The sequence below is a fragment of the Microtus pennsylvanicus genome, chromosome 6, assembly GCF_037038515.1.
Source record: "Microtus pennsylvanicus isolate mMicPen1 chromosome 6, mMicPen1.hap1, whole genome shotgun sequence".
Classification (NCBI taxonomy): Eukaryota; Metazoa; Chordata; class Mammalia; order Rodentia; family Cricetidae; genus Microtus; species Microtus pennsylvanicus.
In genome coordinates this window covers 119,915,591-119,935,216 of record NC_134584.1, presented here as the reverse complement: position 1 = coordinate 119,935,216, position 19,626 = coordinate 119,915,591, and the positions used below count along the sequence as shown (strand labels likewise).

At 50.9% G+C, this 19,626-nt stretch overlaps 1 long non-coding RNA gene across 1 annotated transcript; it reads right to left on the bottom strand.

Moving 5' to 3' along the window:
* Positions 1-310: 310 nt before the first annotated feature.
* LOC142852991 (uncharacterized) lies at positions 311-18,534 on the bottom strand. The gene is made up of 3 exons (XR_012911045.1): positions 18,377-18,534; positions 15,227-15,292; positions 311-369 (listed from the first exon to the last, which is right to left on the bottom strand). It is a non-coding gene; the product is annotated as an uncharacterized LOC142852991 (long non-coding RNA).
* Between the last annotated feature and the right edge of the window lie 1,092 nt (positions 18,535-19,626).

Below are 19,626 nucleotides of genomic sequence, written 5' to 3'. Positions count from 1 at the left end.
GAGGTACACCCTGAATCATAAGAGTCGATTAAGTATTTTATAAAACCTAAATGGGAAGTGAGAATAGGGTCACAGTATTAAAGATGAATAATTTCCAGTTGCAGGATTTCAAACGTGTAGATTTAATTCTTTGTGCCTCTTGAGTTAATATTTTACTGATCTTTTATCATGGAGACCCAGTCCTTTTATGATTGGACCAAAATGAATCACCTTTAGAAGAAAGAACTAAAAACATGAACAACATGGATCTCAAAGCAAGCAAGGGGAACGAGCTTGACTTACCTTACAGAACCGATGTGCAGGCTGTTCCTGGGGAGCACACTAAATCGCTGGGGATTCGCCTTGGGGATTCCGTCAGTGAGATTTTATCTAAAATGGAAGAGCAAGAAATTTTCTCAATAGGACTATGAAGAAAATAGAATGCTAAGTCCAAGTGAAGCTGAAAGATGTAAACAGATACAGCCACATACACACACACACAATACACCACATACATACGTACGTACACACACGTACACATACATACGTATACACACACATACATACACACACATACACATCACATACTCGCACACACATACATATACACGTACACTTCAATGATGATGATCAGTTTTCCAAGGGTAGACATCTGACCTAGATAGAAAAGTGGGTGGGGAACCCAGGAATCCCTGAGTAAATATGTAAAGAGCAGATGAAGTCCTGAATAGACTGCAGATGCTCAGCAGGCAATGGAAGTCCTCTATGCCCATACCCATGCAGACAGTACTAATCAATTGCTGTAGGGCACCTACCAAGCTCAGGTAGACAGCACTGATTGTTGTACTCCTCCTATGCAGGCAATGCCCACAACACAACAATGCATCAATTGTCATACTTCTCTCATTTAGTCTTTGTAAAGCTTCTTGACCCAGGTCAGGAAGATGGCTCAGTGCGTAAAGATGCTGTCCACTCTGTCTGATGATCTGAGTTCAATCCCTGGGACCTCTGTGGTGAAAGGAGAGAACTGACTTCTGAAAACTAACCTCAGACCACCAGACACATGCATGTGCACACACAGAGACGCATACAAACACACACATTCACACAAACATACACACGCTCATGTGCACACACACATATCCCCACCTTCTTGCAGGGCGCCCTCTTAGCATCTCACAGGAAGGGAACGTGAAGCTCACCAAGGTCAGCTTCAGCAAAGATGCAAGCTGAGCCTACGGCAGCCATTCTCAAGCCCCAGCTCTGCCCACAAAACTCAGCCAAGGGGAGCCTGGTCTCTGCCTAGAGCTGCCATTCTGGAGCCAAATCCTTGGGTCTAAGGGTGGAGCTGGTGCAGAAGGGCTGCCGCCAGGAAATCCCAGGGGGAAGGTTGGGACATGTGAAGCTTCAGCCAATGGCAGGTACACGAAGGCTGTAACACGAAGCCATGGGGGACAGCCAGGACCCTTGGTATCCAGAGATCTGGGGACATGGCCATGCTGATTCCTTTGGTCTTGTCCTATAGACTACCTGCGTTCCCAGACTGTGGTGACAACCGGTATCCCAGCGATGAAGGGCAAAGTTCTGGAAAGAGTGCTTCTGGCCAGAGGAGGTAAGAGGAGGGGGCAGCTGGCCGCACATGCTTACAGGGCTATTTTTAAAATGATCCACATCTTTGCACCAGGGCCTGGGCCAGGCAGGCCCCTCCTCCTGAGGGGCACTCCTGCAAGCTGGGAGACGGAGCCCATTCCTCCCCAGTCACAGATTCTGGGACCGAGTCGTCTTTCTCTAAATAAGTAAATTAGCTCTAATACCCTTATTTGCCATCAACCTTATAAACCTAACACAAACCAGATGGGCCTCGCTTCCCGAACCCCCACGCCGCCGGCCTGGCCTCCTCACGGCTGCCCTTGGCGAGCTAGCTTCCTTCGCCCTTTGTTGGAATAAAAGCCGTAAGAGAGGAAGACGTGGTGTCTATAGCCGGGAACAGCCTGCCAAGGTCCCACACTCCTTAGAGAAGCATAGTCTCCGGGCTGACTCAAAAGCCCCTTTCAAGTTACCTATGGTTTATTAATTCACTTTTTGTTTGTTTGTTTTTCGAGACTGGGTTTCTCTGTGTAACAGCCCTAGCTGTCCTAAAACTTACTTTGTAGACCAGGCTGACCTCGAACTCACAGAGATCCACCTGCCTCTGCCTCCACAGTGCTGGGATTAAAGGTGTACGCCACCACTGCCCTGCTTAATTCACAAGTTTTTAAATAAGAATTTATGATTTTCCATATTATCAAAAATAATGTTTTCATCCCTGAAATATTAGCAAAGACAGAGATGTTAAGAAAAATAAAACCTCACAAGGTCTCAAAGCCGAAAATGCTGATGTCTTGCTCTAGAGACTGTGAGAGCCATTGTCAGCCAACATTTTATTCAAAAGTCCAGAGAACAAATATTCCACATAGCGTATTAGCTACGTGTTTTGTTGCTGTGACATGTTGTATGAGATTGCTTGTTCATTTCCCTAACAAAGGTGACACAAGGAAGGGATGGCTTACTTTGACTGACAGATCAAGGGTACAGTCAGTCCATCATGGCAGAGAAGTCAAGGAGGCAGAGCCACAGGGTGACTGGTCACACGACAAGGATTGTCAGGAAGCAGAGATGGATGGATGCTGGCACTCAGTTCACTTTCTTGTGTCCATTTCACTCAGTCTAGAACCACAGCACAGAGGACGATGCTGTTCACATTCAGGGTGGGACTTCCATCTCCAGTTAACCTAGAGATTCCCTTCCAGACACCCACAGGTTTGTTTCCATGGTGATTTGAATCCTGGCCAGATGCAGCCTCACATAAGGTCTCTACTGAAGCTCATCTACTCTGCTCTTGCAGTAGTAAGCCAGTCATGGACATGTCAGCAGATGGACATGTCTGTGCCAATAAAGCTTTATTTAAAAGAGTATAGGCACATCAGCTGTGGGCCAAGATAACCTGGACCTGGATCATGGTGCTGTGTGTGAAAAACCTGCCAATGAAGGTTGTCTACCGGTGCCATAAAATTAACAATAATATTGGCTGGGTGGTGGTGGTGCATGCCTTTAATCCCAGAACTCAGGAGGTAGAGACAGGCAGATCTCTGTGAGTTTGAGGCCAGCCTTGTCTACAAGAGCTAGTTCTAAGACAGGCTCCAAAGCCACAGAGAAAGCCTGTCTTGAAAAAAAAGCAATAGTATAATAATAATAAGTGAAATTCATTGTACACAAAACACTATACAAGCATAAGCTTCCTGCGCTCTGCCTCTGTGGCCCTCGCTCAGACAAAGTGGTCTTGCTCAAGTGATTAAAGATATTGAGGAGGTTGTCCTGGATCAGTGTTCACCCCAACTCTAATGTAAAGATGTCCTGTCAACCCTGTACTTAACATAAGAGACACCAAGAGAATATGAGTACAGCCTGAAACCAGAAAGTCCCAGCCAGGGACACCTGGAGCACCCAGAAGCTGAAGGAGGCAGGAGGACACTTCCCAGAGACTTGGGGGGAGCATGTCCCCATCCACCTGCAACTTCTGCACTGGGAGAGACTTCCCTGTGATCCTGAACCAGTGCCCTACAGTGATTCATGCTCTAAGTGTTGACTGAGCATCTACCTGTCCTGAGTCCTGTGTGCCTGAGCCTGTGTATCCTAAGCCCTGTGTGTCCTGAGTCCTGTGTGTCCTCGGTCCCCATGTGTCTTGAGCCCAGTATGTCCTGAGTCCTGTGTGTCCTGAGTCCTGTGTGTCCTGAGTCCTGTGTGTTCTGAGCCACTGTGTGTCCTGAGTCCTGTGTGTCTGAAGTCCCCATGCGTCCTGTGTGGTCATGCTCCATCTGGTACTGAAGACCCATGGTAAACTCCGTTCACTTGCAGCCTTTTCCCACATCCTGGTAGTCACCACCACCACCCAGCCTTGCAGCAAATTCCTCCGAAGGGAACCACAGACCCAACATTACCGTCTCCCATTGACGCCTTTCTCACAAACCCATGCCTCCTCCCTCCTCTTTCTCTTCATCCTTCCTACTTCTTCCTCATCCTCTTCCATATTCTCCTCATCCACTCCTTTTCCTTGTCCATCTCCTTCTCCTTCCCTCTTCCTTCTCCTCCCCTCCTTCTCCACCTACAAAGCCCAGCTTGCCATTCTCATATCTGTAGACTGGCCGCATGTTCTCCAGGAAAGAACCCCAGTCCACTTTGGCCGGTGCCATCAGACACGGCTGCTATAGTCTAGAAATACCGTTTCTTCCAAAACCATCATCAGGATCAAAGTAGTTAACCAAATAGCTCCAACTCTAAGTTCTTGACCTAATCTGCCCATCTCCAGACCAGGCAAATTGAGAAGGAAGGACATGAGTGCAGGTGAGGACAGATTGGAACATGTCACAGTGGCCGCACCCAGGGTTGCAGGATGTAACAGGGTCTGTGGACCTTGATGGAAACCACACTGGCAGGACACCCTTTCTGGACCCTGAGCCAGGCAGTGTGAGAGGCTTCCTGGCACTTGGGCCTTTAACACAATGAAATCTTCCCAAGACGAGCCGAGAAGCAGCAAAGACGTGGGTCTAAGTGGTGAGGTTATTGCCAGGAGCCTGCTGCCCCAAGACTGCCAAAGGCACCGGGAACTTTACCAGACTTATAGACACAGTCAAACCCATGTCTCAGCTCATCCCAAAGGGACTTGACTTTGGGGGTGATGTCTGTTCATACTTGAGGCATGTCCAAGGTGGACCGTGGATGGTGAGATGCACTGAGATACCCTACCTCTGAAGTTCACTCCTGAAGACCTGCCTCTGAGCCAGTACCAGAGTCCCTGCCGCCCACCTCTCTGGAAGCCCTTTCAAGGGCTCCCTCTGGATCACTGTTCCAGAAGCTATGAGAGGCCTCTGAGCCTTTGAAGATTAAGTAAACTGAGTCTGGCTCAGTCCCAGTGGGGTTAGGGTAGCCCCCACACCATGTAGAGATTTACCACCCAAACTGGCTTTGCTAGAACCGCCAGTGACTCCTCTTAACGGCTACACCCTCCTGAATCACACCCCTACCCCACAGGACTGCCCATGTTCCCACCAGCTGGGCTGTCCCCACACCCCCATCTCCTTCCAGTCTGGCTTGCTGGTGGGGTATTCCTGTTCCCACCTCTGTGCACCCTGCAGGATGGACCCCTGGGGCTGGCTGGATTTTTGTTGTTGGTTTTATTTCATACCCAGAACTGAGTCCAACACACAGCAGGTGCCCAATAAATGCTTCTTGAGTGAGTGATTGCAACTCCTGGGGCCTCCTACAAGCCAGAAAACAGGCAGGGCTGCTGGCCTGAAGAAGCTTCCCTCTAGATGTCCTGGCCGTGCACTCTGGAAGGTTCGTTCTATTTCTGGAAGGCTTTGCTTTCCTGACATCCAGTCAGGCAAATCCATTGCCAGCAGGGGGGCCTTTCAGCCCATCCGCCATGCCTGTCCCCTCCCCCTCCCCGGTTCCCATGAACCCCAGATGAGGTCTTGGCCTTTACTCTTCCACTTTGCACCCACAGTCACAGGCAGAGACCCAAACACTCACCTGGACACATCCCCCTGCCAGGACCCACCCTCTCCTGGGGGAAAGTCCACTCTCTTTCCACTGTTCTGAGCCCTGCGTTCATACAAGTGACTACCACAGTGACCTGGGTTCTCCCCAGAGCTGCCTGCCACCCAGGCGTGGCAGAGACTTAATCCATCCCACATGGGGCTCTGGTGGCCACTGACCTATGACCCTGCTGCCCTGGGAGAACTACCGTCTGTCACTGATAACCTCCTGTGTCGTTGGCTGGATCGGAGCTCTAGCTACAGAGATGGGCCGATAGTGGCGGCTATCCTGGGGTCAAGTCAGCGGGGCAGGACTGACAGCCCTTGATGCTTATGGAAACAAAGCAGAGCAAGGGGTGGGGGCGGGGGTTGAACCCTTTCCCAGAGAGCCCAGAGGAAGACGGCAGCAGGTCAGAGTGTGCGGAGGCTGAAGAAGGGTTCATCCTGCAGGCAGCAGCCACATCGACCCAGAAGATACCCCTGGGCGTGTGCCTAGGAACAGACTGCTGAAGTTCCTGGGGACCCCCAAAAGCCTAGCAAGGATCATAGTGGCTGCAAGGAAGGTCAACCTGAGGCCTCTGAGCACAGAGACATCCTCAGGCTGAGGTAGCAGCCTGGGCAGCTACTGACCCAGCTTCCCAGCCAGGCACTCAGGAAAACCGCATCTCCTCGTAATCATTTATTTGCCCTGTCTGTCCTCTGCCTGGCTTCATTTTCAGCTGTGTCTGCCTTTGAGGACATACTGAGACTGTGGCCTGAGCCACAGAGGCTTGTGAGCCCTGCATGAAGCTAGGTTGGGCATTTTCTGCGGCCATCCCAGCATTGACTGTGACGCTAAGTGCTGATTGGACACAGAAGGCTCATGACAAGAATGTTGGCCACCCTCCCCATGCCTGAGTTTGGTCAGTTTTAACCAAGGCATAGCGAGCAGGCATGGTGGGCCTACTTATAGCAAAAGCACTTACAAGACTGAGGCCGGAAGATCACAAGTTTGGAGCCAATTTGGGCTGCACATCAAATTCCAAGCAAGCCTGGACTACAGAATGAGGCTCTGTTCCCCAAAATTAAAAATAAAATAGCATCAATAGCCGGGTGCAGTAGCGTATGCTTAGAGAGACTGGCATTATTTTCTGCAGTTATAGAATTTCACACAGCACTTCCAAGTCCACAGAGGGCTAGGAGTGTGGACCAGGAAACATGGCCATCCCATCAACCATAGGCTTCTTCTGGATGGCGGCGTCTCTTAACAAAGACTCTCTGGTGGCAGATTCCAGGACATGGCAGCCCAAGGGAGGCGCACTAGGTGCCGTGAGGCCTGGCAAGCAGCGGCCAGTTCCACTTTGACAAATGGGCCGCCCCCACTTGACAGGGCTCACAGGCTCTGGACCAGATAAATGCACCATGGGCTCAGGTCATTTTTCCTCCGCTATCTCTTGCTGAGGCCACGCTGACACTCAGGAGTGATGGATGGAGAGGCAAACGACCACCCCACCCGCTGGGTGAAGGGGGTCCTCCAGCACCTGCCTGCTGACCTTCAGGACTGGCTGTCTTTGGGGTGAAAAGTGAGAACCCCCAAGTTTCACTCTGGGGCTCCACGCACTTGCACTCATGTGCCACCACACATAGGCATGTGCACGTGTGTACACAAGCCTGTGCTCATACACAAACATGTCCACCACACACACAAGCTCATGCATGTGCACATGCATACATAACAGGCACACAACGCTGTGTGCACAAGCACATAGATGTACACATGTACATATGCATGCGCGCGCACTCACACTTCCTGAGTCCGCGACCTTCTGTTTCATTTTATCTTTGAGATGGGTCTCTCTGTTGCCTCGGCTACCTCTGAGCTCCTGGGCCCATGAAATCCTCCTACATCAGTTTCTAAGTGGCTGGCTCCACAGGCATGTGCCATGGTACCCTGCTGAGCCAGCCAACTTTTAAAACTTAGAAGCCAGCAAGCCTAGGTCCCAAATTGCTTCAAATCACACATCAGGCGCTAGACGGCAACTAAAGCTGTGGGTCCCTATGGAGTCAGGCTTGCACTCCAGTAGGGCTGTTTGGAAAGATGCCTACCAACTGGTACCTGCTGGGCAGGGAGACCCAGCCCACCTTGCTCCGCTTCAAGTGTGCGATGACACGGGTCCACCCAAACCTGAGAAAAGCTGCCCAAGGGATCAATGGCTTCGCTGCCCTCGTGACAGCCAGAGACGGGAGCATGACTGACGGCTTGGGCAGCTCCTACACCTGTAGGCTGCAAACTTTCTGTGAAGTAAGAGAGAGCAGCTTCAGAGGCCTAAGTTTTGAAGTAAGAAGGGAGGGTCCTGCAGCCAGCAGAGTGGGCCATCCCATCTCAACCCAGGAGATGCTCCTTTGTCCTCACCACGCCTCAGACACGTGAACGTCTGGCTCAAGCCTCACTGCTCACCCTCCACCCTCTCTGGGGAAATGACGAACGCCGGATAGAGCCGATGGGCCCCGGAGTCCGGATGCCCACCGTCCAGGGCTGTTTATGTTTGAGCCCAGCCCGTCTTGGAAGAAAAATGTGAGAATAGTGTTCCAGAACATGGTGGCCGAGTAAGGCCACTGGGTGCCAGGGAGGCAGAAGACAATAGGGCAGGAGGGGCGGACACGGACGGAAGGATAGGGCTGGGCACAGCTGCCAGGAGCCAGAGAGAGGCAGGCTCACCCTTCTCTCTGCTGCAAAAGGACCTGGCTTCTTGCCCCACCTGAGACCCTCTGTGTGATGCTCAGACGTTGTCCTGACTGTATGAGTCACGCTTGGGTTCTTTAGATGGCCCTGCAAACCAGGCCTGACAATGAAGGCCTGTCCACCAGCTACTCAAGAGGCCAAGGCATGAGGATTGTGAATTTGAGGCCACCTAGGCTATAAAGTGAGTTCTAGGCCAGCCTGGGCTACAAAATAAAAATTGTAGAGCGCTAACCTATTAGGCTGTGCTGACCGGTTTTATGTCAACCTGACCCAAGCTAAAGTCATCTGAGAGAAGGGAACCTAGACTGAGAAAATGCCTCCATAACGTCAGACCATAGGCAAGCCTGTAGGGAATTTTCTTAATTAGTGATTGATGGGGGAGGGCCCAGCCCATTCTGGGTGATGCCATCCCTGGGCTGGTGGTCCTGGGTTCTATAAGAAAGCAGGCTGAGCAAGCCATGAGTTGCAAGCCAGTAAGCAGCACCCCTCCATGGCCTGTGCATCAACTCCCACCTCCAGGTTTCTGCCCTGTGTGAGTTCCTGCGATGGCTTCCTTCCATAATGAATAATAATATGGAAGCATAAACCAAATAAACCCTTTCCTCTCCAGCTTGCTTTTTGGTCATGGTGTTAGCTCATAGCAATAGAGACCCCAACTAAGACAGGTGCCAATGAACTGAGTCATGCCCCCCCCCGTCTGTCTGTCTCTCTCTCCCTGTCTCTATCTCTCTCTGTCTCTCTCTCCCTGTCTCTGTCTCTCTCTGTTTCTATCTCTCTCTCCTCCCCCCTCTCTCTCTGAGACACACACACACACACTAACCAGACCTATTGCTGACAGTTGTTTCTAGAAGCCTACCTTTCATTTCCCTCTGCCCCAGAGGCTGGCGTCCACCCCCAGACAATGAGCTTCTCCAGGGAGGAGAAGCCTGAACCAGCTTCTCTAAGGAAGTTTCTGTATGAGACACCAGGAGTCAGGAGCCAGGGGAGTAACTTCAGGGAAAATACAAGGATTCTGTGATGGCTATTCTTGGTCATCACCTTAACTACATCTGGAATTAATTAAATGGCTGGATACACCAGTGAGGGAGTTTTCTTCTTTTTCTTTTGGTTTTTCAAGACAAGGTTTCTCTGTGTAACAAACAATCCTAGCTGTCCTGAAACTAGCTTTTGTAGACCAGGCAGGCCTCGAACTCGCAGAGATCCGCCTGCCTCTGCCTCCCAAATGCTGGGATTAAAGGCGTGCACCACCACCACCTGGGTGTGAGGGAGTGTTCTTAATCAAATCATTTGAAGTGAAAGTCCCACTTTTAATTTGAATCTTTTGAGATGGGAGGCTCTACCTTTAACCTGGGCCACACCTTCTGGTGACAGCCTGTAGTATAAAGGACAGAGAAAAAGGAAGCTTTTGTTTCTTTTCCTGCTTACCCTGGCTCTTGCTGGCAGGTCCATTCCTTCACCGTCATTAGAGTCCATTTCTTCAGGATTCTGAAGACCAGCTGAGACATCCAGCCTTGTGGATTAAACAACTGTGTGTGTGTGGTGTGTAGTATGTATGTGTATAGTGTGTGTAGTGTGTGTGTGTGTAGTGTGTGTGTGTAGTGTGTGTGTGTATAGTGTGTGTAGTGTGTATGGGTGTAGTGTGTGTGTAGTGTGTGTGTAGTGTGTGTGTGTATAGTGTGTGTAGTGTGTATGGGTGTAGTGTGTGTGTAGTGTGTGTGTGTAGTGTGTGTGTGTATAGTGTGTGTAGTGTGTATGGGTGTAGTGTGTGTGTAGTGTGTGTGTGTAGTGTGTGTGTGTATAGTGTGTGTAGTGTGTATGGGTGTAGTGTGTATGGGTGTAGTGTGTGTGTGTGTATAGTGTGTGTGTGTGTAGTGTGTGTGTATAGTGTGTGTAGTGTGTATGGGTGTAGTGTGTGTGTAGTGTGTGTGTGTATAGTGTGTGTAGTGTGTATGGGTGTAGTGTGTATGGGTGTAGTGTGTGTGTGTATAGTGTGTGTGTGTGTAGTGTGTGTAGTGTGTGTGTATAGTGTGTGTAGTGTGTATGGGTGTAGTGTGTGTGTAGTGTGTGTGTATAGTGTGTGTAGTGTGTATGGGTGTAGTGTGTATGGGTGTAGTGTGTATGGGTATAGTGTGTATGGGTGTAGTGTGTGTGTGTATAGTGTGTGTAGTGTGTATGGGTGTAGTGTGTATGGGTGTAGTGTGTATGGGTGTAGTGTGTGTGTGTATAGTGTGTGTAGTGTGTATGGGTGTAGTGTGTGTGTGTATAGTGTGTGTAGTGTGTATGGGTGTAGTGTGTATGGGTGTAGTGTGTATGGGTGTAGTGTGTGTGTATAGTGTGTGTAGTGTGTATGGGTGTAGTGTGTGTGTAGTGTGTGTGTGTATAGTGTGTGTAGTGTGTATGGGTGTAGTGTGTATGGGTGTAGTGTGTGTGTGTGTATAGTGTGTGTGTGTGTAGTGTGTGTAGTGTGTGTAGTGTGTGTGTATAGTGTGTGTAGTGTGTATGGGTGTAGTGTGTGTGTAGTGTGTGTGTATAGTGTGTGTAGTGTGTATGGGTGTAGTGTGTATGGGTGTAGTGTGTATGGGTATAGTGTGTATGGGTGTAGTGTGTGTGTGTATAGTGTGTGTAGTGTGTATGGGTGTAGTGTGTATGGGTGTAGTGTGTATGGGTGTAGTGTGTGTGTGTGTATAGTGTGTGTAGTGTGTATGGGTGTAGTGTGTGTGTGTGTATAGTGTGTGTAGTGTGTATGGGTGTAGTGTGTGTGTGTGTATAGTGTGTGTAGTGTGTATGGGTGTAGTGTGTATGGGTGTAGTGTGTATGGGTGTAGTGTGTGTGTGTATAGTGTGTGTAGTGTGTATGGGTGTAGTGTGTGTGTGTGTATAGTGTGTGTAGTGTGTATGGGTGTAGTGTGTATGGGTGTAGTGTGTGTGTGTATAGTGTGTGTAGTGTGTATGGGTGTAGTGTGTGTGTGTATAGTGTGTGTAGTGTGTATGGGTGTAGTGTGTATGGGTGTAGTGTGTGTGTGTGTATAGTGTGTGTGTGTGTAGTGTGTGTAGTGTGTGTGTATAGTGTGTGTAGTGTGTATGGGTGTAGTGTGTATGGGTATAGTGCGTGTGTGTGTATAGTGTGTGTGTTGCCTTTCCACACGTCTTGTTTTGTTTTGTTTTTTTTCTGTGATACAATCTTTCACACTGTAGCCCAGAATTTACTATATAGCCCAGGCTAACCTTGAACTTGGGCTAGTCTTGAGCTTGCAGCAAGCCTCCCACTTCTGCATTCTAAGTGCTGAGTGACAGGCAGAGCCACCATATCAGGCTTCTGGTGTTATGTCGCCAAGATACCAATCCAGAAAAAAAAAAAACTGCTCTGATTGAAGTCCCCAAGAGCCAAGTCTGCCAGGCAAACCTCTGTGACCCAGGATGCTAAGAGATGAGTCAGTGTCTCCCTGACCAGGAAACTCATCCATGTTGTTAGAAGATGAGCTTTCGGATCTTGTTTGCCAGGAGGCTCTGACTTTCAGGGATGCACAGCTGTAGGCCTATGGTGCTTTTCACTTGAGTTTCTCAACTGCAAACTAGACAGAATAGTGTTGAGATGAAGTGGAGGATGCTGAACACACCGCATGAGTTAGGGTTCACATGGGCTGAATAGCCTGGAGTCTCAGAGAGCACAGCCCTCCTCCTACTTCTAAAGCTGAACTTGGCCTGGGAAGCCACAGGGTACTCTGGTGCTTGCTGCCCCTCTGCCTGTCAGGCACCACATAGCTTCCCGCCACCCCAAGAAGGGCAAATGGAGCGATCCCAGCCTCACACCTGCTGGGGAGATGGGGCTTTGTCTATGCAGTCATTTCCCTTGCTTAAAGCTGGGATGTTGCTGGCTGTGTTGACTCCTGTTGGGAATCTCAGCACTCTGGATGGTGAGGCAGGAGGATTGCCATGAGTTTGAAGCCTAGTGGTGCTAAAAATGCAAGGCCTTATCTCAGGCGGGGAAGGCCAACACACTTAAGAGCTATAGAAATAGAAGGGATGCATAGGGGTGTCCGTCACAGGTTGACAAGGCCACATTCATCTCAATATCGTCATCCTATAGTACAGTCGGCAACACTGAGGCTCATAGGGGTCAAGGGACTTCCTCTAAAATGTAAAAGCTCAGCCTTCTTGGTGGGACCACACCTTATCCTGGGTGGTGATCCACAGTGGTCTGTGCTTTCTGCACCTGGGTGCATGGACAAAAGTCACCCTGGAAGCTTGCTGCCATTTGGGGACAGGACCCGTAGAGGAAACAAGGGAGAAGGTGCCCACCCATCGTCAGCGGCTCCCTGGGAAGAGGGTGCTGTAGCCAGGGAGAATGGAGGCCTGAGGAATGCGGCCTCTTTGTGGGGGAAGCAACCTTCTCTACACCTCGTGCTCCCAAGGCTCTGGGGATTAAGAGGGCTCAGAGGAGGCTTCCTGGAGAGAGCAGTGTTGGAGCTCTCCCCTCCTCTGCTTGCGCCCAGGCTTCTGGAGCATGCTGCCAGCCAACAGAAACAAAGGGGACCTCCTAGGGCACAGGGCATCAGCAGAGACAGTGAGTGAGGGGCTTACACTCCTGAATGCTGGCACCATCTGCCCAGCATGTGCCACCGCTTCCCGCCGGCCTTCTTCACTCAGCCACACTACATGGCATCAGCACAGAAAGGTGGGTGCTCCCATCCCCTCCCCCAACCACTTCCAAGGTGCAGGGACCTAGACATGGCTGGTCCCTGGAGATCCAGCCATGGTGGCACACATCTGTAATGCCAGCAGTCTAGTGGATGAGGTAAGAAAATTGCAGTGAGTTTAAGGCCAGGCTGAGCTACACAGTAAGTTCTAGGCCAGTCAGAGCTACAAGTTGAGGAGAAGAAGATGGCACTGCCAACTGGTACCTCTCAAAGCAGGCAGTGGGGAGACCTCCCTTCCAGGGCACCCACCCAGGTGATGGTGCAGGGTGCTGATCTGCTGGTACCCATGTGTCACAGGGAGGAGTTTCCCTAGCCACTCTGCACACAGCCCCTTCTGGTACAGCCTCGGATGGGCAAAGCACCTGCTGTGCTGTGCTGTGCTGTGCTCAGGGTGTGGCTCAGGCAGATGTGGTAAAGGGTGCCTTAATCCCGCTGGGAACAATGAACATGGAGGATAAGCTAGGGGACTGGCACTGGGTTCTATGTAGGTCTTCATATGAGAACTCCACCCTGCACCTGTGTCTTAGGGATTCTTGTCCGGGCTGCTTTTCTTTGTCCTTCCCTGCAATGTCCATTATAACAAAAGCAGGACATTTTCCCTAAAACTCATTTTGGATTCAGGAAAAAAAAATAAAGAAACTTCTTCCCAGCTCTCCCCCTGGAGAGGAAGTGCTGCAGGTAGCAGGGAGAGCATCCAGATAGGCCTAGGGTCCAGTGGCCACCTCCAGGCCTCTGATGACACCTGTGGCCTGTCAAATCCCACATCTTTGGTGTCTATCAGCAGCCTGAGACCATCATACCCTCTGTGACAGATAAGCCACCCAATAAGCCAGACTGTCCTGACTCCTTGGTGATCGGGACCAGGTTGACCCCAGAATGGACTCTGCCCTTCTCATTCTGGTATGTCCCCTTGTCTGCATGTGTGGCCCATGACAAGGACTCAGATCTCCGTGGTAATAACTGGTCCCCTCTCCTCTTCCCCTCTCACCTTGGGCCACCCAGGTCACAGCTCTTGACCTCTGCTGATGGCTAGCCATCCAAACGTCAGCAGCCCACGCACACCTCCTGCCTCTGACTGCATAGCGCACACAGTCCCAGCTGAAGAGGCATCTCTCTGTTCACACCCTTGGTCCTGTCCACCTTCTCCCCACCAGGGTTGCTCCCTAGAAGGAAAGGTCCTCTCGCCTTGTCATCGCCTTGTGTGCACACAGAGGTCACCGCGACAGCTGGACAAAGGGGACTCTGAATCCAGGTCTTTATGAACAGCCAAGAGGCCAGGTCTAGAGGCACAATTCCTTGGAAAGCTGAGGCAGGAGGATTGCAATTCTAAGGCCTGCCTGGGCCACAGAATGAGTTCAAGACCGGCCTGGACAGCTTAGCAAGAGAGGACTGGAGCCATGGTACACTGCACTCATTCTCAACCTCCGTCTCCACCACCGAGGAGCAGACAGTCCGGGGACAGAGCATTTCCAAAGGACTGAAGCGCTGGTCCGAGTCAGGGCCCCCCCAAATCTGGCCTCTTAGAACAAGGATCTATGGAGACCCTCCTCCTGAGGGCACCACCCAACATCTGTCTTCCTCCAAGGAGACAGAGGCCAGTTCACCCAACCTCCGCTCTTTACACACAAGGGGACATGCTGAAAGTCACAGGCAAGTTTGCCAGGGGAGCTGGACTCAGCCGCCTGACCTCCAGGCCATTGCCTAGGCTCCGCCAAGCCATGGAGCCTCTGCTGATCTAATTGCTGTGGCCCCAGCGTGGCCTGTGTGCTGTTGTAACCACTTCCTCTCTGCAGAGCAGGAAATGAAGGGAAGGACGGACCCTCCCTGCCTGTGCTCTATGACCTTTCCCAGGTCTCCTGAGGAAGGTCAGTGTCACCTCTGCCCCTTCCTGGCGGGTGTTCTGGGGACAGTTGCTCATTCCTGCTGGGTTTCTTTTTCTCCACTTGAGCTTTCAAGACAGAGGGAAAGAACTCATAGGGAGCAGCAACTACTGCTGACACCCCAAGCGTTCCGATACCAGAACTTGAGGGGGTAGAAAGGTGGCTTAGTGGTTAGAGCACTGGCTGCTCTTCCAGAGGACCTGGGTTCAGTTCGCAGAATTTACATAGATGTTCACAACCATCCGTAATTCCAGTTTCATGGAATCCGACGCCCTCTCTGTCCTCCAAATGTACGAGGCATGCTTGTGGTGCACAAACATACATGCAGGTAAAGCACACACATATATAAAATAAATTAATATAAATTAAAAAATACCTCTTTGAGATTACGCACTGGGTCATGCTGCCTCTGTAAGGTGACCATATACTGATGAGTCACACTCTGTAAAGAAATGACCAAGTGTTTACTCTTGGGTGTGCCTTCAAATAATAATAACTTTTAAATTTTATTTTATTTTATCTGTGTTTTTCCATCTGTACACATGCCACATGTGAGTGCCGTGCCTATGGAGGCCAGAAGAGGGCATCAGATCCCCTGGAATTGAAGTTACTAATGACTATCAGCTGTTTGAAGAGGGTGCAGGGAACAGAATGCCAGTCCTTTAGAAGACAGCAAGTGCTCTCCACCAAGCCAACTCTCTAGCCCCAAAGGGCAGTGCACACACACACAGGCACATGCACATGCACAAAACTACACAATTGTTCACACATAAAATTGTCAAGCTGGGTGTCAGCATTTTCTGGGAAAGTCTAATTGTTAAGTCCTTCCGGCATGGCGTGCCACCCCCTCTCCTCTAGCCACGGTGTACTCTTTCCTTCACGGTGGCTTGGGTGCTCTGTGGTGAATTGTTTATGTACTGGGGAGTCTGTATCTTGTTTGCTTCTGTGCAAAAAAAAAAAAAAGCAATGGTCACTAGTAAAGGCAGTTGGATTACTTTCCAATCCACTGATGTTTAAGAGCCAAGCTGTGGATTTTAAGTAAATTATCTCTAAAAAGTGTAAAAGCATTTTTCAGTACAAACAAGTTGCTAATGAGCTAAGAGAGAGAAAGAGGGGGGTGTGGCTCTACAGTTCCCACGTGCTAGGCTGGGGCTCCACCCCTGAGCCACAATCCTAGCACCTCACTAGAAGACCCTAGAAACAGGGGCTCCAACTCCTGAGCCATGCCCCCAACACCTCATTGGGGGACCCTAGGCTGGGGCTCCACCCTTTAGTCACACCCCCAGCATCACTGGGAGATTCTAGGCTGGGGCTCTGCCATTGAACCAAGCTCCCAGGCCCCCTTGCCTGGACATTCTAAGAAGGGGGCTGTACACTGAGCCAAATCCCAAGCCCTCAATAAAGCAGCTTTTTTTTTTTTTGGTATTTCGAGACAGGGTTTCTCTGTAGCTTTGGTGCCTGCCCCGGAACTAGCTCTTGTAGACCAGGCTGGCCTCGAACTCCCAGAGATCCGCCTGCCTCTGCCTCCCGAGTGCTGGGATTAAAGGCGTGCGCCACCACCGCCCGGCAGCTTTTTTTTTAAAGGAAGCAAAACAAGCCAGTAGGTGGTAGTGCATGCCTTTAATCCCAGCACTTGGGAGGCAGAGGCAGGTGGATCTCTGTGAGTTTGAGGCCAGCCTGGTCTACACGAGCTAGTTCCAGGACAGGCTCCAAAGGCTACAGAGAAACCCTGTCTCAAAAACAAACAAACAACAACAAACCAAGATCACTCACTGGGATGCATACTTCATAGTGGGCCAGGCTTGGTGGGGTTTCTGTCCTGCCCAGTTCCCACAGCCAGTAAGCCCCCAGAGAAATTCTCACAGAGGTCTATATTAATGACAAACTGGCCCATTAGCTCAGGCTTCTTGCTAACTCTATTACTTATATCAACCCATTCTTCTTCTTTTTTTTCCCCGTAGCTTTTGGTTCCTGTCCTGGAACTAGACCAGGCTGGCCTCGAACTCACAGAGATCCGCCTGCCTCTGCCTCCCAAGTGCTGGGATTAAAGGCGTGCGCCACCACCTCCCCGCTTCAACCCATTATTCTTATCGATATCTTCAGATATCTAGGGAGGACTGGGAGGATGGGCTTCCTCCTTCCCAGAATTCTCCTGTTCTCATCACCCTGTCTCTATTTCCTGTCTGGTTGACCCGCCTATACTTCCTGCCTGGCCAATCAGCGTTTACTTAAAAAAACATGATTGACAGAATACAGACAATTCTCCCGCACCAACAGTGGACTCCTGTGATTTCATCCCTAGAGCAGAACAGACCTGTTTGCCCTCTGTGGTACCCATCTGTCCTCATGATTTCTGAAACTTTCACACAACTTAAAGACCGAACCCCAGGAGATACTCAGAGGCTGCGGGGCAGATACTGAGACCCACTCCCTTGAAGCCCACCTTCCTAGAGACCTGTGGGATGGAATCCCCCCTGCATTAAGGAAGAGGGGGGGGGCGGAGAGGAATCAGGAGAAGGGCAAATGAGAGAGGAGAAGAAACAGGATCCCAGGACAATGTCCAGATCCCAGTGCCAGGAGCCTGGACAAGGAACCCCAAAGTGGTGGGTGGGGTAGCCTGAGTGAGAAGTCTGGTGGGGAAACTCACAGCAACCCTGAGGGTAGACTCGCCCCCAGCCTGCAAGTGGAGGCAAACAGCCACCAAGGTCACCTTCCAGTAAGTGGCAGGGCTCAGAGTCAGCCTCCATTCCACTCCAGAGAGACACACAGCCACAGGGCTGGGGGGATGGCTTGGTGTATAAAATGACCGCCATATGGGGAAGGCAGCTTGCAGTTGGTTCCCATCACTCCCATCACCCCAGCCGGGTGCAAATGAGGTGCAGCTGTAACCCCAGGGCTGGGGAAGCAGAGACAAGAGGACCCCTGGGGCTCATTCGCCTGACAGTCCAGCTAGTGAGTTCCAGGGGCTGTGTCTCAAGAAGAGAGGTGGTGGTGATGCTCTTCCTGAGGACCCGAGTTTGTCTCCCAGCACCCACACCAGGCGGCTCTCAAACCACTTGGAACTCCAGCCCCAGGGACTCCACTGCCCTCTTCTGGATGCTTCGGACAGCTGCACACTGCTGTGCCTACATACACATATTATTTTAGATGCTTTAAATAAAATCGTTAATAAACAAAAATAAGACAGAAAGCAATAGAGGAAGACTCCCAAAGTTTATTTTGGCCTCCACATACACGCACACACATGTACACACACATAAATTTGTGCACACACGTGAAATCATGGCTGCCGATCTGCCAGGCCCACTCCCCAATCCCTGGTGACTCAACAGCATTTATGGGAATCTTCCCAAGACTGCGTCATCCCCAGACCCAGCCAACAGCCTCCCCTCTCCAATGTCTTGTGCTGAAAGGAATGTCAAGATGAGTTAATCCAGCCCTACATCTAACGGAAGAGCAGGGAGACCAGAGAGGTTAAGTGACTTGTGCGTAGCCGCACAGCTAATTAGAACCAGATAAAACTCACCTCGGAAGCTTCTTCTGCCCTCTCCAGAATGACTCCCAGGCTCGCTGTGACACCTCAGAGGCTCTGTGGCTGTGACACCAGCAGGCAGGCTGAGTAGTGACAGGCTGTAACAGAGTTATAGAATTCAGGCTTCTGGAATCTTCAGACACCAGCGTCCATCCCCGGGCTAGCCACAGCTTAAGCGTCCCTGCCTGGATGTCTGCACAGAGAGCCGGGCAATGTCTCCCTTCACGTGGCTTGTAAGACTCACACACACATAGGCATCTCGCCAGTGAACTTGAAGCTTTTCAGAGAAGGACCCAGCCAGAATGTCAAGTTGTTGGGCACTGGCGCCCTCTGCTGGAAAGAATCGGGCATGGATAGTTAATGTATCGGATGTTCCCCATCCCTCACTTTACAGGGGCTCCGACTGGACATAATGTCAGCTTTTTGAGGGGAACACCTGCTCAGAACCCAGACATCCTTCCTTTCTCTTCCTTTCTTAGAAACAAGGTCTCACTCTGTAACCCAATCTGGCTCTAAACTCACAGCAATCCTCCTGCCTCAGCCTTCTGAGTGGATCCTAAGATCAGTTCAGAAACGCTTTCAAGGCATGATATTAGCTGGGTGTGGTGGCACATGCCTGTGATCCCATCACTTGGGAAGCTGAGGCAGGAGGATGTCGAGTTCCTGACCACCCTGAGCTACCAAACTGAGCTATAAGTCTAGTGTGTGTCCTTCATCCACTCTCCTGCCTGTACATACAACGTGTGTTCTGAGTGCCTGCTCCCTAGTGAGTGCTGTTCTGGGCATGCACACAGCAAGAGTGGTGTGAGGCAATCCTGCTCTATGCGGGGCCGTGTCGGGACCATGGACAATCCACAAACTACCGAACGGGTAAATTCTGGGAAAGGGAATCATGGTGGCGGAGGGAGGTGTCCAGTCGTGTGGGAGAGATAGTGGAGGGAAGCATGCTCCCAGCAGTGGGGACATCCTATTCGGAGGCTGGCGTGAGGGCTGTGGCTGGGGATTGGAGACAAAGCAAGAGCACCTGTGGTCAGAACTGGGGGACAGAAGGAAACGGAGAGGAGGTAGGAGGGGCCCACAGGTCAAATAGTATCCAAGCCAACGTTCATCTCAAAATGATGCCATCACGGCTGTGCATTAGGAAGAACAATCTGTCCCATGAAGACCCCCACCTCCCCAGGCCCACAGTCTCTGGTTAGTCCCATGTGGCTGGGAGCACCATCTCAGAAGGAGTTCTCCCACCC